General features: G+C 46.1%; 1 protein-coding gene across 6 annotated transcripts in view; it reads right to left on the reverse strand.

Annotated features, from left to right (window-relative positions):
- Positions 1-25,095, reverse strand: part of KLC1 (kinesin light chain 1) — a 1,225,216-nt gene that overhangs the window by 1,046,813 nt on the left and 153,308 nt on the right. The window lies entirely within an intron of this gene.

The following is a 25,095-nucleotide window of genomic DNA, read 5'->3' on the forward strand; positions in this document are numbered from 1 at the left end:
CAAACCTCTTCCACTTACTATGATACAATTTCTTAGTGGTGGGTTTGTGGGCTGAAGATAAAATGTGGATAACTTCCGGGTCCAAGGTGTGATTTCTGACTAAAGTCGGAAGTGGAGGAGCCAAGCTGTTAATTTCAAAGTGTGAAGGGACTGGTGCTGTTGTCCCGACTGATGAACCAGAAGGTCCGGAGTTAGATCCAAGAACCAAGGACCGTCCAGAGTATATTTCTGTAGGTAGGGGAACCATACCTGACGAGGCCAGTACGGAGCAATTAGAATCATTGTGGACCCCAATTGGGAAGCTTTCTGGATGACTTTGGGGAGGAGTGGAATCGGAGGGAAAGCATAAAGCAGTCCTGTTGGCCAAGGTTGGACAAGAGCATCCGTAGCTGCCTCCCCTTGACGCGGGGTCAAGGAAAAGAACCTTTTGCACTTCGTGTTTCGTGGTGTTGCAAACAGGTCGCAGCACGGAATCCCCCATCTTTTAAAAATCTGAGCTGCTACTGTTTCGTTCAGAGACCACTCGTGAGGAGAGAGAATAGTCCTGCTCAGTCTGTCTGCCAATACACTGGATTTTCCACGAATGTGGGTCGCTACCAGGAAGCGCTTGGTAGCCACTGCCCATTCCCACACCCTCATGGCCTCTCTGCAAAGGGGGTAAGATCTGGTCCCTCCTTGTTTGTTTAGATACCAGACCACCGACATGTTGTCTGTGTGGATGGCGATAATGCCTTGAGGGAGAAACTCGTGGAGGGATTGTAGGGACAGAAGTACAGCCCTCATTTCCAACACATTGATATGGAGAAATGTTTCGTTTGGAAGCCAAGAACCCTGAACAGACCTGCCCAGACAATGCCCCCCCCCACCCCGTCTGGGAGGCATCCGTTGTCAAGGTGGCCACCGGAGGGGGTATAACAAAAGGTCTTCCCTGATTCAGATTGGATGGCAGAAGCCACCAGCGGAGGTCCCGTTTGCACGTTTCTGTAATCAGTATGTGATGATTGAGGGGGAGATCCTGAAAAGACCATTGTGTCGATAACAGCCACTGAAGAATCCTCATGTGCAATCTTGCCAGAGGAACTAGGAGAACCATGGCAGACACTGAACCTAAAAGTTGCAGGACCATCCTGGCTGGGGCTTTGGATCTTAGAAGCAGGGCTCGGACTTGATCTTGTAATGTTTGTATCCTTTCTGTAGGAAGGAAGATTCACATTAATTTTGAGTCTATCTCTGCTCCTATGAATCTTATGCGCTGAGAAGGCAGCAAGACAGACTTTGACCAGTTGAATGTAATTCCCAGGGAAGCACCCAGGGAGATGGTGGCTTGTAGGTTCTCTAGTAGTAGGTGCCTGGTGGTGGCAGTCAGGAGCCAGTCGTCCAGATAGGGAAACACTTGGAATCAGAGACCCCTCAGGTGAGCAGTCACTACTGCCAAACACTTGGTGAACACCCTGGGGGCTGTGGTGAGACCAAAGGGCAGTGCACAAAATTGGAAATGACTGTCTCCCAGGCTGAAGCGCAGATACCTCCTGGACGCCTGATGTATCGGTATGTGATAATAGGCGTCCTTGAGATCTATGGAGCACATCCAAACATCTTTCTCCAACAACGGGAGAATGGATTGTAACGTGACCATTTGGAATTTGGACTTCATGACGGACTGGTTTAGTTTGCTGAGATCCAAAATGGGTCTCAGGTCCCCTGTCTTTTTTGGCACTAAAAAGAACCTTGAGTAATTTCCGGATCCGATCTGGTCTGTGGGGACCGGTTGGATGACTCCTTTTTCTAGCAGCTTTAAAGCTTCTACGGCTGCAATTTCCCTTTGACTGGGTGGTGGGTCCGGGATTTTTTTGGACGGTGGGGGTGAGTGTGTGAAGGGAATGGTGTAACCTCCGGCAATAATCCGAAGCACCCATCTGTCCTGAGTAATAGACTCCCAGGCTTTTAGGTGCTTGGCAACGGCACCCGACTGGCTCCGAGCAGCACAGCCGGGCAATGCCGCATGGAGTGTGGGAGGCAGAAGATCCACGAAAGGACTCGCGGTCTCCAGTGTTGCGGGCCTCTGCCGCCTCTGGGACGGCGTCTCCCAGAAAAATTTCCCGTCCTCTGCCTCTGGAAGGGAATCTTCCTGCTGTTGAGGAAAGAATTTCTGTGATTTGCGGAACCACATCTTCCCTCCTCTTTAGCCTTGGGATAAGGCCGAAAGGGAGTGGAATAACGTGCTCCTACGGCAGATAAAGTCTTTCCCTCCTGCTCACAGCGGGTAAGAATGTCTTTACCTTGGGTCCAAACAAAGAGGACCCATCAAAGGGAGCGTCGGCAAAGGAAGACTTGAAGGCCTCCGCGAAATGACACAAGGAGCCAGGCTTGTCTCCGTGAGCCACGCCTGTGCCTGCCGCTCTGCCCGCCCTTCGCCGCATATGAAATGAGCCTCATGGACGAGTTAGAAATCGAGGTAAGGATAGCCAACTGAGAGCTAACCGACTGGGCTAGCTGCTCAGGTAGGTTACCTGAGAGGGAGTCTGAGAGCTCCTTGACCAGATCCCTCTGTAGTCTGGTGAAATGTGCCAAATAATTCAAGGACCTCAGAGTAAAGGCCGCTGTATTCAGGGTGCGCTCCCGTGCGGTCCATGCTCCTAGACTCCTTATTAGGAGGATGGACGGACGTTGAAGCCTCTGCCACGTCCTGCTGGGTAGCAGATGCCACCACCATGGCATCTACAGCCACGCCTTTAAGAACTCCTTCTCGGGTGGGGCAGACAAAAATTTGTTAGGGCGAGAAGGCACTGGTTCCACAGTATCTGGATGTTCCCACGCCCTCCGACAAACCAAATCCAGGAGCTCGTCAAAGGGCAGAGACACCCAGGAGGCAGAGGGCCGAGCCCCGAAGGCCTTGAGGAACACCGACTCATCAGCGGAGGGGGGTTTGGAATTCCAGCCGCCTCGTTGCTTGAGGATCTCTAGAATGTCTGCAAATGAGACATCATCCGAGGACGACTTTGGGGACCCCTCCGCATCATCAAGATCAGTGCCCGATGTAAGAGACTCATCGGGGGAGTCCACGTGCTTCCTCTTGCACGATCTCTTCCTTGGGGGCTCCTCCGAAGACAACTCCGAAAGACCCTCAGGAGGAGGGAACCCCAGTGGGGTAACCTCAGGCCCCGGGACTCCGCTGCCTAAAGACAGGGGAACTGCCAAAGACCCAGTCTCCATGCCCAGGGAAGGTGCCGGTAAAGCCGTAGAGATGGCCGAAGAAGACTTGGCCAAGGCACTCCTCATAGCTCTGAAGGCCGGACCCCCAGAATCCTGGGAGGGTCCGGTCCCCGAGCCATGATAGCAGACGGAAGTCCCGCGAAGCACCGAGAGGGAGGCTTGGAACCGACAGCATTGGTCCCGAAACGTCACCCCCGGGTCCGGCCGAAGAAGTCCGTGTGTTAAACTCGGACCCGAAGGCCGGGGTTGGAGTAAGGGTCGGAGCCGACCCTAGGATCTCCACTGACTCCATCAGCACCTGCTCCGACGGAGCCGAAGCGGTCGGAGGAGGAATGGCAATGGAATGGGCTATCGGCTCCGAAGCCAAGTGGGTCGGAGCCAAAACAAATTTCTGAAAGACTGGGGACTGGAACAGTCTTTGGAGCACCCTGTCTATGTCCGAATCTGACATCCTTGATGACCTGGAAGAGACCGAATGGGTCCAAGTAGGCCTCTCCAATGGCTCCAAGGGACTAGGGGACCGGCTCCGACTCGACAATTATCGGCGCCGAAGGAGTGTCCAAACCAATTTCCATCGGTGCCGAAGAGGGCTTCGGCACCGAGGAGGAAGTGTCTGAGCGGACAACCTTCATCGGCTCCGAGATCAGTGGAGCCGATGAAGGTGACCCGCCTCTCGATGCCCCAGCCATCGGCTCCGAACCCAGAGGAGTCGAGGCTGGAGGCATCGAGGCAGACCGTTCCGCCCTCGGCTCCGAAGTCCGTGGAGCCGAAGGAGAAGCCTGCCTATGTCTTTTGGCGGTCGGTTCCGACGGACTGGTCGGAGCCGACGCCCTTTTCTTTTTAGCAGGAGAAGGAGAGGAAGCTAATGCCTCTTCAAATGAAGGTTTAATAAGGCCTTTTAAAATAAGTTTATTTTTCCTCTCGGAGGACCCTCGAGGAAAACGCGTGACACACACTACAGGACTCCTGCAAATCTTTGGCACCCAAATAGTACACACAGAGAGAGTGGTCATCTGTAATAGACATTTTGAAGCTGCACTTAGTGCACTTCTTAAAACCAGAAGGCCTAGGAGCCTGTGACATTATGGCAACCAATCAAGAGTAACAGCCGAAAACAAAACACACTAATTACCACAGAGAAAAACTTTTCTCTCTCTCTCTTTTTTTTCTTTTTTTTTTTTTTTTTTTTTTCTTAACCAAGAACTGTCACAAAGAAGAAACTAGACAGGATCCAAGAACCCTTAAATACAAAACTGAACTTGAAGGCAAAGTAACTGACAGGGGAAGGCCCTTCAACTGAAAGGAAGCCTCTAGTCAGAAAAAAGGCGCAATCACCACACAAATACTTCACAAAAAATATCAGTCATACACAAAAAGACTAAATAGCCGTTAAAACAGCTTTTTTGTTGAAAATCTAGGAATTCCCTGACAGGAAAGTAAGTGAAAAACACTACTTAGCTCAGCCAGCTCGAGACCACGTCTTTGCTTAATAGCGGCAAATGAGATCTGGGGGACTGGTAGTGGTGCATCCTGGGATATAGTAAGCTCAGCCAATAAGAGACTTCGCTCTTTGGCATAAGCGTGCCGAGTCGGAGCCGAGGATCGGCTCCGAACCCATCAGTCAGAATGTAGGCGAGATAGGATCACATAACATCTATGTTATCAGAAATTAGAGATAATACCAGGGATATAATTACACAGGATGATGCACTTAGGGAAGGTTTAAGGAATTTTTATATAGATTTGCATGTTGCACATTCTGGGGGTCAAGGAGCAATGTGGACAGGTCAGGAAGCACTGAAGCGTCCAGTAAGCCTGTAACTCCAGAGGACAGGTTGATGCTGAACCATTTGACATGTTTAGGGGAGGTGACTCATGCCATCTCCAGGCGTAAAACCCATAAGGCCCAAAGAACAGGACTTTTTTTTTCAGCAGAATTCTTTAAGTGCGAGTGTGTCTGTGTGAGAGAGAGTGTGAGTGTGAGTGTGAGTGTGAGTGTGAGTGTGAGAGAGAGAGAGTGTGAGAGAGTGAGAGAGAGTGAGAGAGAGTGAGAGAGTGTGAGAGAGAGTGTGAGAGAGTGTGAGAGAGTGTGAGAGAGTGTGAGAGTGTGAGAGTGTGTGAGAGTGTGTGAGAGTGTGTGAGAGTGTGTGAGAGTGTGTGAGAGTGTGTGAGTGTGTGAGAGTGTGTGAGAGTGTGTGAGAGTGTGTGAGAGTGTGTGAGAGTGTGTGTGTGCAAACCCTAAGTACTGTATTTAATGAGAGCGGTACTATTCAGCAGAAAGGTCCTGATTTAAAATCAGGCCATTATTAGAGTTATACCAAAACTGTAGCAATAAATCCTTTCCTAGATCGATTTTTAGAACTTTGTTGAAATGTCTTAACCCACTCCAATTTGTGCAAGAATGGGCTTACCAGCACGACTGACTAGCAGAAAGCCGGTGATGTAATATGCAAATGTGGCATGACATGCAGATTTGCCAGTAATATCATGAATATTCATTGTCTAATTAGAAGACAATGTCTGCAACCTGTGGGTTATGGATCCGATATCGGATCCGAACCGGCATGGTTATCCAGCTATGGATCCGAGCTCTTAGCTCCTCCCATCACCCATAATGCCCTGCTCTCCCTACATGACCTCAGATAGAGTTTGCCCTGAATCAAAATACCCTGGAAAGGGTAACATGTAATATGCAGGAAACTGACAAGGCCAGGGGGATAGGAGGGCGGGATGGTTGCAGACAAATGAATCCACCTACTCAGATGGAACGTTATGGTAAGTACATAACTTCTAAATCTGAAGTAGGAGATTCATTTGTCTGCAACCTGTGGGACAGAGTCCCCAGCTACCTGAATCTTGGGCGGCCGTCATGGAAGGATATTCCGGAGCACCGCGGTGCCAAAGGATGCTCTACCTCTAGATGTGATATCCAGCTTGTAATGAGAAATAAAGGTATGAGATGAAGCCCAAGTGGCTGCTGAACAAATGTCATCCAGAGGAATCCTAGCCTTAAAGACCGCTGAGGTAGAAACTGACCGGGTCAAATGGGCATGGACTCCCTCCGGTGCGGGCCTCCCAGAAGCCTGATAAGCTAAAAGAATACATTGCGAAATCCAGAGTGACAAGGAGACTTTGGAAATTGGCTTACCCAGATTGAATTTGGCAAAGGAAATGAACAACTGGTCGGATTGCCTATGACCAGCTGTCCTGTTAAGATAAAAACGAAGCTGCCTGTGAACATCCAAGGAATGCAGCTTGTATTCACCCTTGTTTTGATATTTAGGAAAGAAAACAGGGAGGTTAATGGACTGATTAATGTTTGCTTCTGAGGCTACCTTAGGAAGAAAGGAGGGATTGGTCCTGAGGTACACGCGGTCTGGATGGAAGACCAAGTAATGAGGCTTTATGGATAAGGCTTGAAGTTCCGAAACTCTTTTGGCCGAAGTAATGGCTACTAAAAAAGCAGTCTTGAGGGATAAAAATTTAAGATCTACTGTGGTCGCGGGTTCGAAGGGGGGAGCGGTCAAGGCCTGAAAAACCAAAGAAAGATCCCATGGAGGAACCGCTTGCTTAATAGGGGGTCTAAGGAGAAAGGTGCCTTTTAGGAAGATTTTACACAATTTGGCAGACATAAGAGGTCCAGAGTCATGACCAACATGATAATGAGAAATGGCCGCGAGCTGCACTTTGACCGTGGAACTACTGGCACCATCATTAAAAAGAGTGGTTAGGAAGTCTAGCACCAGAGGAAGGGGAACAGTAAAGGGATCTAGACCTTGCTGCTCCGCCCAAATGGAGAATAGTTTCCATTTACTGCGGTAAACTTTTCTGGTAGATGGTTTATGAGCCGCTACCAGGATGGCCTTAACGGGGGACAAACGAGATACCGGGAGTCCTAATTAGGAGTGGAACTGGAGCAGCCAAGCAGTCAGCTTCAGGTTGTCCAGATTCGGAGTTGGTAGGTTCGATGGGTGCGATATCAGATCCGGAATGGGATCTAGAATCCAAGGTGGATTCACCGAGTGAGACCTTAGGTAAGGGAACCAGATCTGTTGAGGCCAGAATGGGGCAATGAGGATCATTCTGCACCCCAACCGAGAGGCTTTCTGAAGAACTTGGAGCATCAGAGGCAAGGGGGGGTAAGCGTAAAGAAGACCGGGGGGCCAAGCATGCACCTGAGCGTCTCTCGGGGAATCCCCTGGAGGAGGGATTAGAGCGAAAAAACTGTCGCACTTGGTGTTTGAGGGAGACGCAAAAAGATCGCAACAAGGAGCTCCCCACCGTGCGAAGATACGTTTCGCTACTTGAGCATTGAGAGACCACTCGTACGGGGAGAGAATGGTGCGACTGAGCTTGTCCGCAAGGATGTTGGACCGACCAGGAATATGCGTTGCGATAAGAAAGCGGTTGGTGGAGATCGCCCATTCCCATACTCTCATGGCTTCTCGACATAAGGGATAAGACCTGGCTCCCCCCTGTTTGTTGATGTACCAGACCACCGACATGTTGTCTGACTGAATCGCAATTGTTCCCAGGGGAAGAAAGGCCTGAAGTGCTCGCAACGCCAGGAGCACTGCTCTCATCTCTAGAACATTGATATGCAGGGAGGTCTCTGAGTCGTTCCACGTGCCTTGGACCGTCCTGCCTGCAAAATGCCCCCCCCACCCGAGGCGGAGGCGTCCGTGGTCACCGTGGCGAGAGGGGGAGAAGCACAAAAGGGGCGGCCTCCGTGGAGATCCTGTGAGTGGAGCCACCACAAGAGGGACTGCTTGCAAGCCTTGCTGATCGCAATGGGATGATGCATAGGTAGAGCAAGGTAAGACCACTGAACTTGAAGTGTCCACTGAAGGACCCGCATGTTGAACCTGGCGAGTGGAAGAAGAGATATTGCTGCCGCCATGGACCCTAGAGCCCTCAGGACCAATTCCGCCGGAACAGAGCTGGAGTGGAGGATGGCCCGCACCTGGAGTCGCAGATTCTGAACTCTGTCGGCTGTGAGGAAGGCTCTTAACTCCCTCGAGTCTAATCTGGCACCTATAAAATCTATGAACTGAGTAGGGGCCAGGTTGGATTTTGCTACATTTATCGTGATGCCCAGGCGGGGAGCTAGATGAAGAAAGGAGTCTCGCGCCAATGATAGTAGATGCCTTGTTGGGGCGGTAAGAAGCCAGTCGTCCAGGTACGGGAAGACCTGCACCCCCTGAAGCCTCAGGTGGGCCGCAACCACTGCTAATACTTTGGTGAACACCCTGGGGGCTGTGGTGAGACCAAAGGGAAGGACCCTGAACTGGTAGTGACTGGCTCCCAGCCGGAAGCGAAGAAACCTCCTGGAATGTCTGCCCATTAGTATGTGGTAGTATGCATCCTTGAGGTCTATAGAGCACATCCAGTGATTCTCTCCCAGAAGGGGGAGGATGGATTGCAAGGTGCCATCCGGAACTTCTCCTTGGGAACTGTCAGGTTTAACAGGGACAGGTCTAAAATTGGTCTTAGGTCCCCCGTCTTCTTTGGCACTAAAAAGAACCTGTAGTAGAACCCTGATCCGATCTGGGGGGACGGGCTGGATGGCTCTTTTCCCCAGCAGATGGCCAATTTCTGCCGAAGCGGCCTCCCACTGACCGGGTGGAACGTCGGGGAGGGATTTTAATTTTGGAATGTGATGAAAGGGGATCTTGTATCCTCTGGATATAATGCGGAGGACCCAGCGGTCTGATGTTATGGACTCCCATGCTGCTAGGTGCTCCGAAAAACGTCCCCCGACTGCCTCCAGAGTGGAGCAGTCGGGCAACCCCTCAGGGCTGCTGCGTGGGCCATTCAGAGAAAGGTTCTCTGGACCCGAAATTCCTGGGAGCCCCTCTGCCCCTGTGGCGGCGTCCTCCCTGTCCTCCTCTGCCACGGAAGGACTGGTTGTCCGGAGCGGGTTGGGATTGCTGCGACTTCCGGAACCACATCTTCTTCTGGCCCTTTTGGTTCCTAGAGTAGGACCTCTGGGGCACAGAGAAGTGGATTCTAACGGCAGACAGCGTCTTCCCGTCCTTTTCGCTCTGGGTCAAAGTGTCGCGAACCGTTTTGCCAAAAAGGGCAGAACCATCAAAGTGGGCGTTCGCGAAGGACGCCTTGAAGGGCTCTGTGAAGTCGCAATGACGGAGCCAGGCCTGGCGTCTAGTGACTAGGCCTACTCCTGCAGCTCTAGCGGCTCCCTCAGTAGCATGGGACAGCAACCGCATAGAGGTATTCGTCACGGATCGAAGAGTGGCCATACGGGTGGAGTGCAAAAGTTTGTCCTCCTCCGACATGGACTCTGGGGGGGATGCAGCGTATTCTTTAATAAGATCGCGCTGCATCCTGGTAACATGTGCCAAGTAGTTGAGCGCCCTCACCGAGAAGGTAGCTGAACTAAACAAACATTCGCTTCCCCAAGCGGTCCATCATCCGAGACTCCTTGCTCGGAGGATGGACTGAAGGACTCTCCTGGGCGAGTTCCTTCTTGGTGGCTGCTGCCATCAACATGGCATCTACCGGAGGCCCCTTACTCCACTGGACACGGTCTGCAGGGGGACTAAGGATTCTGTCTGGCCTTTTGGGAATTGGCTCCACGGTGTCCGGTTCCTTCCACACCCTGGTGGTAATAAGGTCCACCAGGGGGTCGGCAGGAGGGGACACCCAAGAGGTAGACGGGCCCGCTTCGAATGCCTCCAAGAACACAAACTCGTCCGAGGAAGACTTGGGGGCAGACCACCCACCCCTTATGCGAAGCATTTCCATGATGTCTCCAAAAGGAGACATCCTCGGGGGGTGATCTTGGGGAGCCTTCCCCTTCCTCCAAATCCGTGCCTTCAGTTAAAGACTCGGGGGAGTCTATGTGCCTCCTTTTACACGTATGCTTGCGAGGGGCTTCCTCGGGGGGCTGTCCGAGGAGCCCTCGTAAGCAGTGTCTTGTTCCAAAGGAACAGCTTGGGGCACTGAAGTGGGTTGTCCCAGTTGCCGGATGGTGGAAGCCTGACCCAGTGCAGATGGAGCGCGGGACGGAGCCGAAGCAAGTGCCGGGGGTCCGGAAGCCCTCAACAGAGCCCTCTCCACTACATCAAAAGCCGAGGGGGAGCCAGCCCCGAACAAAGGATCCGAAAGTCGGCTCCCCCTCGGATCCAAAGAGTAGATCGGAGCCGGCCCCGAGACACTCGGATCCGAGGGACCAGTGCGCTCCGACACAGACGGCGCCGAAGGCACACTAAGTCCCCCGGATCCGAAGCTCGGAGCCAGGCTCAGAGAGGTCGGATCCGAAACACTCGAGGGAAGGATCGGATCCGAAGTACCTAGTACTATCGGCGCCGACCCACCCCCGGCTCCGAAGCTGCTCGACTCCGAACGCTCTGAACCCGGGTAGCGGGTCGGAGAAGGAGCTATAGGCTTGAAAAATGGGGTCGAGCTCCCCAGAGGGGAGGCAGGAGCACTCCCATCTGCATCTGGGCCTGGATGAATCTTCTCATCATCCGGTCCAGATCAGCGTCGGAAAGGCTATATGTAGATTTCGAAGAGGCTACCGAGGTAGGCCTTGAGTGCCTCCTCAATAGCCTCGACGGAGATTGGGTCTCCTCCTCCTCAGGCCCCGGTGAAAAGCAGACCGGAGCCGAGGGGGAGCCAGCCAAGAGGCCGGAGGAGAGGCGCTTAGCTGGCGGGCCGAACGGAGGTCTCGGCCCGCCGCTTGGTGCTTCTCTCCGATCCTTTTTCTTGCCTCTCTCTCCAACCTAGCAGCGGGAGGTTGAGTCCCAGGTGGAGGAGGGGGAGCAGGCGAGGAGGGAACCGAAGCCACGGTACCCACCACAGGAGCGGGAGCCAAAGCCGAGTCCGGGGGTAGAAGTCCCGCCAGGACCAGCTTCAACCTCCGCTCCTTCAATGCCCTGGGGTTGAACCCTGCACAAATAGAACATCCAGAAGTGAGGTGTTCAACCCGAAGGCATCGAACGCACCGAGTGTGGCCATCAGCAGGGGAAAGCTTATGGCCACACTCGGAGCACTTTGAAAATATTGCCTTAGGGGCTTCTGACATAAAGTCTTTTTTAAAAAACAAAAAAGACAGAGAACTAGTACTAAACTAGCACACACACAAGGCCCCAAACAGTACACTCAAACAGAAACTACGACCAGCAAGGGGAGGGTATAAACTTAAAGTTTTAAAAGTAAAAATTTTTAACTGAAACTATCAAAAGGTTAAGGGAAACCTAACACAATCACTCAAAACTAACTGTAAAAATTCAAAACAAAGCTTTCTTTAGGTAAAAAAGTCACTTAGCTGAAGAGCTCAGACGATCCAAGACCTGGTTACCAGCGCGGCAAACTAGATCTGAGGTCATGTAGGGAGAGCAGGGCATTATGGGTGAGGGGAGGAGCTAAGAGCTCGGATCCATAGCTGGATAACCATGCCGGTTCGGATCCATAACCCACAGGTTGCAGACAAATGAATCTCCTACTTCAGATCCGTAGTTTACCGTCTTCCTCAAAGTACTGCAATCTCGGAGTTGGTATAGTATATTAAATATATACAAGGGAGTGAAGGGGAAAAAAAGTAATATTTGTGCGAGAAAGTGCTCCTCTTTCTTACTCCTTGCTGTGATTTTTAGTGCTTAAATTTTGAGAAGTTTGAACCGCTGGATGAATGGTAAATTAATGCATTTTTTACTACAAAACATTAGGAAAACAAGTGTTCCTAGAGTTTGGAGTGGTTACATTAACTTTTTACATAGCAGTTACAGTAACTTTTTACATAGCAGAAATAAGTACATTAAATTGTTTTTCCAGCTTTTTCATTGCTCGTGGAATGAATGCCATAGAACTTACACTTCCAACCTGATTTTTAATGTGAAGACATTGTGTTAGCCTGCATTTTCTGAAAGATATGGAGTCTAAAACTAAAATGCATGTCATTATTTAGCAACGTTACTCCTCCGATCATCCCAGTGATTTGCCAAAAAAAAATAATGAAAATTTTATAAGGAATAGACTAAACATATGAGGCAAAAATGTGGACATTATGCGATCAAGCGTGACAAACAAAACTCACATACAACATTTGCACACCTTAAGTACAATCTTTCTAAGAAAGATTTAGTATCTTTCAGTATAGTTTCACAGTCTTCTAGCAAAGGGTGCAGGGTTTTTTCAACAAATGTGGATATTGGCTCCATGCACCAACCCTTTCCAGAGACTACAGACTGCATGGGTTGCAAGTTGGATCCTTGTGGATCTTAGGAAGGCCATAAATGGTTGGAATCAATGGACAATCAACATTAAAATATTTTAAAAAATCTTCATTAATTAAGCCTGTCATGAGCAAATCAAAAACTAAAAATGAAAGTTTTTCTACTATGCCATTCACAGTGTTGCCAGAAATACATGCATATGTAGTCACATCATAAAGTAACTTTCTCATCTGCTTACATACAAGTCTTTATAGAGTAACACTATGCTACCACCTTTATCAGCAGGTCTGACCTCCACTGAGTGCATCTCTTTCAACTCATTAAGTGCAGCAAAATCTTCTGGTGTCATATTAATGAAGTCAGGTTTGGTACCAACTTGAATTATCTCACAAATCAGTGTCCCACTTAAATTAATAAAAACCTGTACTGTAGGGTGAGGTATCAGAACAAAAGTACTAGGGTTTTTAATCAGAACAAAAGTACTTGGGTTTTTAAATATACTTGATTCAGAAGAACACTACCTTCAAACATTGTTTTTAATGTTAAAGATTTACCAAGTAGTCTGTTGGATCTGCTCGTCTAGCTGGAATAAATGATAAACCCTTGTTAAGTAAACATGAAGTACAGTTTTGCACCTACCATAAATGTAGATGTTCGAGTGTCTTCACTGCTGCAGTCATTACACTTGGGTTATCCTGCCGTCAGGCGGTCCCGCAGTCGGCCAGAGTTTCAAAGTCTTGTTCCGGCGTCGGTTGCGGTCACCTCCTCCCTGACGTCAGTGCATCAGGGGTATATAAGAAGCAGCCGACGCCATTTTCTTCAGTTTTTCCTGCCCCAGGTGTCAGGTGCCCCCAAAAAGATAGGCAATACATACTGCTTACAAAACATACCATAAGGTAAAAACAAAACATTCAGTAACCAGCAAATACACCACATAGGTAGAAAAAAGTGTAGAAAGTTATAGATAAGACCCAGCTAAGAAAGAAAGAGTGGATGGCGGGTGGGTAACCAGGACTGCAGCAGTGAAGACACTAACATCTACATTTATGGTAGGTACAAAACTGTACTATGTTCATCGTATTTCACTGCTGCAGTCATTACACTTGGGTTGAATCCCAAAGCTGAGTCAGGGTGGCTGGTTCTATAGAGGATTTGGTGTGGCTATGAGGCCCTGCAGCACTGCAGTGGCAAAGCCAGCTCTGGATCTAGAGTAAAGAGGCAAGTGGTAATGCTTGGTAAAAGGTGTGCACTGAACTCCAAGTTGCAGCTTCCAAAATGTCTTTGGTAGGTACTCCTCTAAGGTAGGCAGTATAAAAGTGGCAGTTGCCCTGGTGGAATGTGGTCTAATGTTAGATGGTACAGGTTTCCCATGCTGTGTGTAGCAGAACCGGATACAGTGTCCTATCCACTTTGAAATAGCCTTTCCCTGTGATCCTGCAGCATAGGATACAAACAATTGTTCAGTTTTTCTGAAAGCTTTTGTTTTGTCCAAGTAGAAGCGTAACTGCCTGTTATGACCAAGGAATGTAGAAGTCTCTCCTCTTTATTCTGGGGATTTGGATAAAAAGTTGGCAAGTGAATAGTTTGGTTAAGAGCCACACTGTATACCACCTTAGGCATAAAAGAAGGGTTTGTTCTTAAAGAAACCCTGTCTTGGTGGAAAATGATGAAAGGCTCCACTGCCATTAGTGCCTGTAGTTCTTCGTCTGAGGTTATTGCCAGAAGCAGAGCAGTTTTCCATAATATAGATTTTAATTCTGCTGAATTTGCTGGCTCAAAAGGAGGTAAAGTAAGCTTTTGCAAGACCAAACTGAGGTCCCAAGTAGGTGTTAGTGCTCTTTGGGGCAGTCTTATGTTTTTAGCCCCTCTGAGGTACTGCTTTAGCAATGGATGAGAGAAAATAGGAGGAGCTGTGTTGTAATGAGCCGAGATGGCAGAGGCGTGGATCTTAATGGATGAGAAGGATAGTCCTTTGTCCAGCATCTCAGTTAAGTATTGTAGTATCTGAGGATTAGAGGGTCAAGGCTTTGAGCCTGGTTCCAGGCACAAAATCTCTTCCACTTTTCTGAATAAGATTTTCTGGTGCTAGGTCTCCTGGCCTCCAAAATGACATCCATAACAGCCTTAGAGAGAGGTGTTGTCTGTTTGTCTAATGAATCTGCCATGCAGCCAGGTTTAATGTTTTGAACTGACCGTGCAGGATCTGATTGTTTTGTTGAGTCAGTAGGTGTGGAATTTGAGGCAAAATCCAAGGTGGGCCTTGAGCTAAGTTCTTTAAGATTGGGTACTAATGCTGGTGTGGCCAGTTTGGAGCAATCAGAATCATCTGTGGTTTTTCTTGTCTGGCTTTTAGGAGTACCTTTGAAAGGAGAGGCAGTGGTGGGAAGGCATAAATGTTTAGGCTTTTCCAGCTGAACGAAAGAGCATCCACTTTCCATGCTTGTGTGTGATAAGTCCTTGTGCAGAATTTTTGTAGTTGGCAATTCAGTGGGGAGGCAAAAAGATCCATGTCCGGGCACCCCCATTTTTGCATTATCATGCTGAAGAGTTGTGGATTTAATTTCCACTTGTGAGGATCCATGATGTTTCTGCTCAAGTCGTTTGCCAGAGTATTTTTCTTTCCTGGCAGGAATTGTGCTTGCAGATGAACTTGATAAGTTAGAGCTGTGTTCCACAAGGTCATGGCTTGTCTGCATAGGGGGTAAGAATGAGTGCCCCCTTGCTTGTTTATGTACCACATTACTGTGGTGTTGCCTGTCTTTAATAATTTTCCTGGATGCAGAAGGTCCTTGAAAGCTGTTAGGGCATTTTGTACAGCCAGCATCTCTTTTTGATTGATGTGAAGATGCATTTAGTCTGTGATCCATTTGCCCTGAATACATTTTCCTGCCATGTGTGCTCCCCAGGCGTAATCCGAAGCATCTGTTGTTAAAGTCTGCCTGGCTGTGGGAAGAGTGAAAGGCTGACCCTTGTTGAGGTGACATGCCTGTGCCCACCATCGAAACTCCTGTTGTAGGCAGGGAATTAGTGGTATTACTGTTTCCAAGCTGTGAGAGTGTTGAGTCCAAACAATTTTTAGGTACCATTGCAATTTCCTCATATGCAGTCTGGCATATGGAATTAGTAGTATGCAGGATACCATGAATCCCAAGGCCTGCAGAATTTTTCTTGCAGGGAGTTGGGACTTTGTTGCCATCAATTGAAAATACTGAGTCAGTTGTCCTTGTTTGTCTGGCGTGAGATAAGCCATCTGGGCCGTTGTATTTAAGCTGGCACCCAGGAATATTATCTCTTGTGAGAGCACTAGTTTTGACTTCTTTTCGTTTACTGTGTACCCTAGGCAAATTAACAACCTTTGTACAAATGCCAGATGCTTTAAAAGAATGTCCTTGCTCTCTGCTTGAATCAGGCAGTCGTCCAGGTATGGATATATGTGAATTCTTTTTTGTCTGCAAAATGCAATTACTGTTGCCAGGCACTTTGTGAAGACCCTGGGCGCAGTAGATAAGCCAAAGGGCAGTGCAGAGAATTGGTAGTGCATTGAACCAGCTATGAATCTGAGGTATCTTCTGCAATTTTGTCTGATAGGGACATGCAGGTATGCCTCTTTGAGGTCCAAAGTAACCAGCCAAGCTTTCTTGCCCAACATGGGAAGGAGCTGCTGTAGTGTCAACATTTTGAATTTCGGAACATCCAGGTAAGTATTTAGAGTAGAAAGGTCTAGTATGGTTCTCCAGGCTTTGTCCTTTCTGGGGACCAGGAAGAGTCGAGTAAAATCCTTGTCCTTGTTCCTGCTGTGGCACTTTCTGAATAGCTCTCATGTCCATGAGGGCTGTAATTTGCTTTTGTGCCTCTGCCCATTGATTTTGTGGCAGGTCTGGCATTCCTTTTAACCTTGGTTAAGTGTGAAAGTGGAACCTGCAACCTTGAGACACAATATTCAGCACCCATTTGTCTTGGGTGATTGCTTGCCAGTTTTGTGAAAAAAGTGCTAGTTCCCCCCCTAAGGGAGCTGCCAAAAGGGAAGAGCTTAGCAGTGGAAGGGGGGAGACATTGGGACTGTTTCCTGTAAGGTTGTGACTTGTCCTCACCTCCTTTTGGGGTTGAAGCACCCCACTGTTGTGGTCTGTAAGAGCCTTGGGGCTGAGATCTGCCTCTTGGTGGCCTGACACTGGAAAGGACCAATCTTTTGTAGGCCAATTCCTGCTAAATCGAGGTGGCTGTACCTGTAAGAAATCCTTCACTGTTTGCATAGATTTTGCCTTATCCTCCATTTTCTTTAATACCCCTTCTGCCTTAACACCAAATAAAATATCTTGCTGTAAAGGAGCATCCAATAATTTTGCCTTAACATGATCTGGTAAACTTTGTTCTTTTAACCAAGCATGCCTTCGAATCACAGATCCTGTAATTGCTGCTCTACAAGAAGCCTCTAATGAATCAAAACCACATTGCAAAGTATGCTTTCCCACTTGTTCAGCTGCATGCAATAAATCCTGCATTTCCTTATAATCAGGTTGTTCTGCACTTGTACTCATTTTCTGTTTTAACTGAGACAGCAAATATTGTTGATATTTAAGCATGTGAAACTGGCAATTTAAAGCCCTCACTGCTAAAGTTGCACAGGTGTAAACTTTCTTCCCCCATCTGTCTAATGCTCTAGAATCCCTATCAGAGGGAACTGGATTTTTAGCCGTGGAAGCCTTTACTCCTTTGGGACCCTGGGAAATAGTTTGGGTCAGCAACAGGGTTTTTATAAGGAAATTTGTGCGTCCGGGACTCTGTAGTACCTGTCTGGCTTGACTGGAGCAGGGGGTAAAGAATCAGGATTTAAACTGGATTCAGAGAACACATCATCCACAATATGCAACACTGGCGGAATAGCAAGGGGCCTGAGCTGAGGCAATAAAAGAAAGTCTCTGTGCCTTTTCTTGGATTCTGAGTAATCCTGGCCCTCTCAATGGAAATGCTCCCTCATAGTATTTAAAGTTTCCCCAAAAGAGTAATCTTCAGGAGGAGAGGCTGAAGGAATTGATTCTTCAGCATCAGAGTCCTCATAGGGGGGTAAAGAGTATCCCTGGTCTGAAGAGGAATCAGAATATATAGAAACCTTGTCAGAGGAATCAGTCTGTATCCTGCCTAGGCCTTTTATCAGGAGGGGGATGGGAACCCCTGATAAGAGTAATTAAGTCTTCGGCCATTTTGAGCATCTGCTTTTTAGGCATGGAGGCCTGTCCAGGTGAATGCTGTACTTGCATCTTTGTCTTTAATGCAGTTTTAGACTTGACTGTAGTTGCAATGGTAAGTTGTGAAGGTCTGAAAACACCCTCAGAAGCCGATGCCTGCTCAGCGGCTCCGGACCCATCTGAAGGGTTAGTCTCCATAGGCCCAACACCTCGAGTATCCAGAGGCCTAGGCACCTCCACGTGGGAGTTGGTCACGGCCTGTGGCTCTGAGGTAGCGGGCATCAGGGGCTGCGAAAGCACCTCACTGAGAACCGGGCTGCGAAAGCGCCTCACTGAGAACCGGCGACTGTCCTAGAAGAGGCTTCGTCGTCAGTTTTGGGCCTCGGATACCTGTCCTTATCCTTATCTTTGCGTTTTTTGTGAATTCCAGTCATTGGTTGTTCCGACGGCATGGTATAATTAAACCTTCGGCCAAAGTAATGGCGAGCAAAATCAAACCGACGTTTAATAGCGCGTTTGTTAAATCTAGCACAAAACCGACAACTAGTGACGTCGTGATCTGGGCCTAGGCATGGAATACAGTAAGAATGAAAATCCTTATGAGGAATTTGCTTCCCACAAGAAATACAATTATTAACTTTTACTGACATCGGTCTGATGCAAGAAAAAGTTTCCCCAACGGGGTTCTTAGCTTTATTGAAGACTTCAGTTCTGAAAATCGAATTTGATATCTCAGGAGTCGGCCGACCATCACTTGCGAACTGCTTTTGCTTCGGGCACTGCGCAGCAAGAAAGACTTAAGAAAATGGCGTTGGCTGCTTCTTATATACCCCTGACGCACTGACGTCAGGGAGGAGGCGACAGCAACTGACGCCAGACCAAGACTTTGGAACTCTGGCCGACTGCGGGACCGCCTGACGGCAGGATAACCCAAGTGTAATGACTGCAGCAGTGAAACCACGAACATCGGAGCTGGAGTTGATTCAACAGAAGATATGTTGAAAGCCAAACCTGTATTCAAAAACGATGCTTTTTCACTGTTTGCTGTATGGTGTCAGTGCTCTGCAACCACTGTACCTTCCCCTTCCTGCCTGTACTGCGTGATCTGCTCCTGTAAGGCAGGGGATTTGGTAAAGAAAAATGTGTTACTTTGGCCTTCTCTGCTAAAAAACTGTTCTTATTAGTACCTAGAACCGGATCTGCTGTTATATCCACTTCAGATGCATTAATAGCAGCATTTGCTGAAAAAATTGGAGAGTGAACCATATTAGAGCTGGTAGAAGCACTTATGGAAGCATTAGTGTGTTGTTGTAATTGGGTGGGTTCAGGCAAGTTTAAATCCCGCGATATTCCTGATCTTTATGATGTCATGCAATTTCCTATGACCTTAGGACATTCTCTGTTTGGTTACGGTTGTAGGTGATTGACAGCAGTACTTTCCAGTCATATAGCTGCTTCCCTCGGCCAGGCAAAGACAGCATTATTCTGGAAATCAAGCAAATCACATTGCAGTTTATCTTAGCAGATTGCTAATTGCAGGTTAAACTATATCTAATGACTGGAAGGAGATGGAAGGTAGGTGCAAACCTTTTTTCACAGATAAGATGGTAACTACCACGGGTAATGCTCCCAGGCTGAATAATTGCGCATTTAGGATTTCTTTACAGTACCTGAGTGACATCAATAGTTACTGCAACATTATTAATCGTAACTGGAGCATATTACACACTATAAACACGTTAAAAGGCATTATAAGTGACATACCACACATCTCATTTAGAAACAATAGATCTCTTAAGAAACATCTATGCTATAAGACTCAACAGTATGTGCCCTGGGTTGAATCTAGTAGATTGGTACTTTTGCATGCAGAAGGTGTTCAGCATGTAGATACATTCACACTGCACAGTCCTAGATCCATCCCACCCATAGTTTCAGAATAGAACTTCACTTTTACGCAGATTGCAGAGCCATGAATATAGTTTACTTTGTTTTCTGCCAGATTTGCCACACCTTTTATTTAGGGAAGATGAACAGATGTCTAAGAAACAGGATTTTAGAACACTATAGAAATATCAAGAATAAGAAAGATACAAATGGCTTAACACAACACGTTATGCAGAGTGGTTTTGAACACACCTTTAAGTTCATGGTTTTACACTTTAGCATGAGAGGTGGGGACTTAGTTAATCAGACAGAAGGAGCAGAACAGAAATGGATCCTGCTTTTCAATGCTGAGAAACCACCAGGCTTAAATGGCGCTTTCACTTTAAAGCCCTTTTTGAAGTCACGTCCTTTGCAGCACTAAGAATGGATGTTTTTATATATATTTAATAGGTATATTTTATGTATGTTCTTAACTCATGTTTATTAGAATTTTTCAGCATGTTTTATTGTTGTATATTTAGGTTGTAGCTTTTAGGGCACTCCCAAGAGAGTCTTGCATTTTTTTACATATTATGTACCAATGTTTTAGAAGGTGTTTAATTTGTTTTAATATTTGACTGGCTGTTATTGGATATAAATGTAGGTTTCGTCTTTTTACTAGTTTGTCTGATGAAGCGATAAGTTAATCGCGAAAGCACTTACCTGTATATTTGGTCAACAAAGAGTTTTTCTTGTTTTTCAGCCTGGCAGGCTCGGTATCTTTTTATTTCCATTTGTTATAGTTACAGTGCCATTTCCTGTGCCAGTTTTTTTTTTTTTTTTGCTTGGTTTGTTACATTTGGTACTCAGGACAGGAGCTAATGGCTGAGAGTTTAGAGATGGAACCTTCTTTTATGCCAGAACCTCCTCCTAATATGGACATTGGAGCTAACCGGCTTGATCGTATTTTAAACATTGGCATAAATCCTCTGCTGAACACAGTGATACCTGTATCATCTGCTTCTGACCAGGATGAGGGTGATGAATATTTTGATTTTATGCAACACTATAGAGAGTTAGAAAATAAGCTCTACAAGTATAAACATTTACAGTGGGAATGTCTACACTTAGAAGCTTCCCTAAAGTATAAGGTAATACTAAGAGGGCTTCGTATCCTTAATATGCCCAGTTATGGTAATGCTTTTCCAGAACTGTTAAGAAGGTGGCAGTTGTTAAACTTAAAATTCAGTACAGAGTATATGAATCTGCGGATTGATTTTTTCCTGCCAACAGAAAGGGAGTTATACAGAGACATTATGAAACTGCAAGATGATGATATTGCTAAGTTTTCACCAGAGGTTGTTAATGACAAAATAGACTGCATGAAAGCATTTTAGCTTATGACAAATGTTTGCAATCTGCTAAGATAAAGAAATTGCAACGTGATTTGCATGATTTCCAGAATAATGATGTCTTTGCCTGGCCAAGGGAAGCAGCTATGTGACTGGGAAGTACTAATGTCAATCACCCACAACCAGAACCAAAAACAGAGAATGTCCTACGGTCATCGGAAATTGCATGAAATCATCAAGACCGGGAATATCGCAAGATTTAAACTCGCCTGAACCCGCCCAATTACAACAAGCCACTAATGCTTCCATAAGTCCCTCTACCAGCTCTAATATGGTTCACGATCTGTGTTTTTCAGCAAATGCCACTACTAATGCATCTGAAGTGGATATAACAGCAGATTTGGTTATAGGTACTAGTAAGAGCAGTTTTTTTTAGCAGAGAAGACCAAAGTAACACATTTTTCTTTACCAAACTCCCTGCTGTACAGGAGCAGATCACGCAGTATAGGCAGGAAGGGGAAGGTACAATGGTTGCAGAACACGGACACCATACAGCAAACAGTGAAAATGTGTTGTTTTTTGAATACTGGTTTGGTTTTCAACATATTTTCCGTTGAATTAAGTCCTGCTCAGTTATGTTTACTCAACAAGGATTGAACGTTTATTCCAGCTAGACAAGCAGATCCAACAGAAGTACTTAAAGACCACAGACTGCTTGGTAGATCTTTAACATTAAAACAATGTTTGAAGTAAAACGTAGTGCTTTTCTTCTGATACCTCACCCTACAGTACAGGTTTTTATTAACTTATGTGGGACACAGTTCTGTGAGATGATTCAAGTTGGTACCAAACCTGACTTCATTAATATGACACAAGAAGATTTTGCTGCACTTAATGAGTTGAAAGAGATGCACTCAGTGGAAGTCAGACCTGCTGATAAAGGTGGTAGCATAGTGTTACTAGATAAAGACTTGTATGTAAAACAGATGAGAAAGTTACTTTATGATGCAACTACACATGCATGTATTTCTGGCAACACTGTGAATGGCATAGTAGAAAAATTTTCATTTTTAGTTTTTGATTTGCTCATGACAGACTTAATTAATGAAGATCTTTTTAAATATTTTAATGTTGATCATCCATTGATTCCAACCATTTATGGCCTTCCTAAGATCCACAAGGATCTAACTTGCCCACCCATGCGGTCTATAGTCTCTGGAAAGGGTTGGTGCACGGAGCAGATATCCACATTTGTTGAAAAAACCCTGCAACCTTTGCTAGAAGACTGTGAAACTATACTGAAAGATACTAAATCTTTCTTAGAAAGATTGCACTTAAGGTGTGCAAATATTGTAATGAGTTTATGTTTGTCACGCTTGACATTAAGTCTTTGTTTACGATGCTCCCTAATGATTTGGGTGTCGAAAATATTAGGGCTTTTCTGAAGGACAAAAGATGTGTCAGAAGAAAAAATTCAAACGAGTCACATCCGTCTCAGGTGATGAATTTTCCTTTATTAACAGCTAACCAGATTAACCCAGCATGTTGGCCAACTCCTCTGATCTGATCAACTTGTTTACTGACATCAACTTTTACACTGCAAGCAAAACAACTTTTTGTTACATTTCTGATCGGTGACAGTTGGCTATGAAAAACATATAGGATAAACATGTTTATCACAAATTACCTCAAACCCACAGCTAGTACAGAATGTTCAAGAATTACAGAATGTTCAATTCAACAATGGTAGCTCAAATTTTCCAGGACACACAGCCTGCTCCAGTAAATTAACTCTTACTCGGCCGTGCGTCCTTATCCCAGGCTTCACTGAGCTATAACCAAATATCTTTATTCTGAAATGCAGAAAACAGATATTATTCAGGTTCATAAGCAATGCTGCATTTTGTTCACAGATGAGGCCCATCTTTGATAGGCATATCCCAACAAATAACATGTTCATTTTGCAAGAACTGGAAAAAGACAAATAACAGTATGTTTTTAAAACTTTTTCTCTTAACATTTCCCCCCTGAAAACACTTTTATTTGTCTTTTTATTTCAGCAATATATGGTAAAAACTAAGTTTTTCTTTGCATACATTACTTCATTGGCAAGACAAATTTTTAAACTTCAAAAACATTTGCAAAGAGTCACATTTCAATGCATTCACTTTCACCAGTCTGTTGCAATTGCTGGTACATAGTCTTCGTAACAGCAGTATCAACCAGTCTTTGTAGAAGACCTCTGATACAGGGTATACAACAACAACCACATACCACCACGACAGACACAGCGACTCCAACGGACACTAGGAAACTGCTGATGAGATTATTCCATTTTCCAAACCACGCTTGTAGAAAATCTGTAAAGGGATTATTTACCCCAGAGTTCTCTGCCAATTCTTCGGATAACATCTCCAAACCTTTCAAAGCTCGAGTGATACTTCCATCAAGCGCAGTGTTGTTTGGAATATAATGTACAACAGAAAGTCCCAAACATCTTGCAAATTCCTCCTTCTTTGGCCAGGAGCATATCCAATACAATTTGATTCTGCCATGCCACCTGCAAAGTAGCCTCCAGTTGTTCAGCAATTCCTTTCAATGCATCTTTGGTATAGTTCACAAAACGCTGCTGGTTATAGTACATGTAGTTGATCCAGTCCACATTCTTATTAGGTTGAATCCAGACAAAGATGGATGTAAACCCAGCTGCTATTTGGTTTATTGCTTTGTATTCATCAGGTACACCTCTTGGTACGCCAATGCTATCGATGTAGACACCGTTATCGAAAGATTGCTTCGGTGCCTCTCTTTTTCTCCTACTCAACTACTTCGGCTTTATTTCAAGTTCTCTAACGAAATTGCTTGCTGAAATTGGGAAAATGTAGAATGGCAGAATTAACTTTACAAGTGCACAAGTTCCCTTCCAGGGAATCGTAAGCCTTGATCTGAGTTTGTTGTCTCCACATAACCACCATACGTCTGCTAAACTATGAGTTTGGTTCTCCAGAAATGGATTCCCATTGCCATTCACAGTAACATTGCAATAGTTCTGTCCCATATCGCCATAATTTTTCCCTGTGCCATCTCTGGAAATGCACATATACGAACCTGGATAGGAAATCGCTGCAGGCGGTTTCTCAACTTTGCTTATGACCGGAAAACGCTAAGTTTCATCTTTGCACTTATCTTCAGTTTTGTTGAAGAATAATTTCAACAGACACGTTAGGTTACCTTCATCTTGCATCAATGGGACTGTTGCCAATTGCTGTTTACCTTCAGCACAAGAAATACAGTTCTCACGATGTGCTTCTCGGGTACTATATCTAACCCAAGATAACTATTCATTATGGTGTACGAATCCTGTCTCGAGTAACAATTGTTCTTCTTTTGTGAAGGCAAAATCTGCTTTATTTGTAGCATTCTTAAGGCCTTGTGATCAGTTCTAGTTGGAAGAGACACTCCGATTCCATAAACTCCTGAATCACTTTCTTGTGGTGACACAATGGTTATAGTAACTACTCCGGTACCTTGGAAATGCGCAATTTTTATTCTTTGTTGCCTGCTTTTATCTTTCTCTAGTATCACTGCACCACTTGTTTCCCATCCATTCACATCTGTTGACCACCAAACACTTGACCAGGACGTACAGTCTCTATTGCACAAGTATTTTGCACGAGTCAAGAAATTATCATTGTTCCATTTAGAACAGTCCAAAATTCCTTCACAAAGTTTCAACTTAAACACAGTAGTAATACCAGTTTGCGCTTGCAGCACCACCATTCCTTTTTCTCTTGCAACTGTTCCTTCTCGTATGGACATATTTACTTTCGCCACCAAAATCATCATCAAGTACCAGCTGAACGTGGCCATCCTGCCTAAGGACTACCTCGCACCGTTGGTTTCTTCACTGGGTTTGAGACTAACTAACCCCTATTAGGCTAATCCTCCTTTGTAGCCAGACTTTGTGCTCAGAGGTCCGGTGGAGTTTGACCAATATCAATGGCAGAAGGAAGAGCCTTGAGTTTTTTTTACAGTGGGTGATATGAATCCATGAAGTCCTCTCAGCGATCTTTACAGCCGTAGGTGTCGAGATATGTACTTGGTATGGGCCTTCCCACCTGGGGGATAACCAATTCTTTCTCCTCACAATTCGGATCCACACCCAGTCCCCGGGTGCCACGCTTAACAAGGTTTCATTTCTGGAATCCGCAAAGGAGTCATTGGTTACAAGAGATTTGACATTTAGCAGCTTCTTCATATAATCCGCTAGATCCTCACCCC

Source organism: Protopterus annectens, chromosome 6.part0, assembly GCF_019279795.1.
Source record: "Protopterus annectens isolate FY-2018-M chromosome 6.part0, PAN1.0, whole genome shotgun sequence".
Lineage (NCBI taxonomy): Eukaryota > Metazoa > Chordata > Ceratodontiformes > Protopteridae > Protopterus > Protopterus annectens.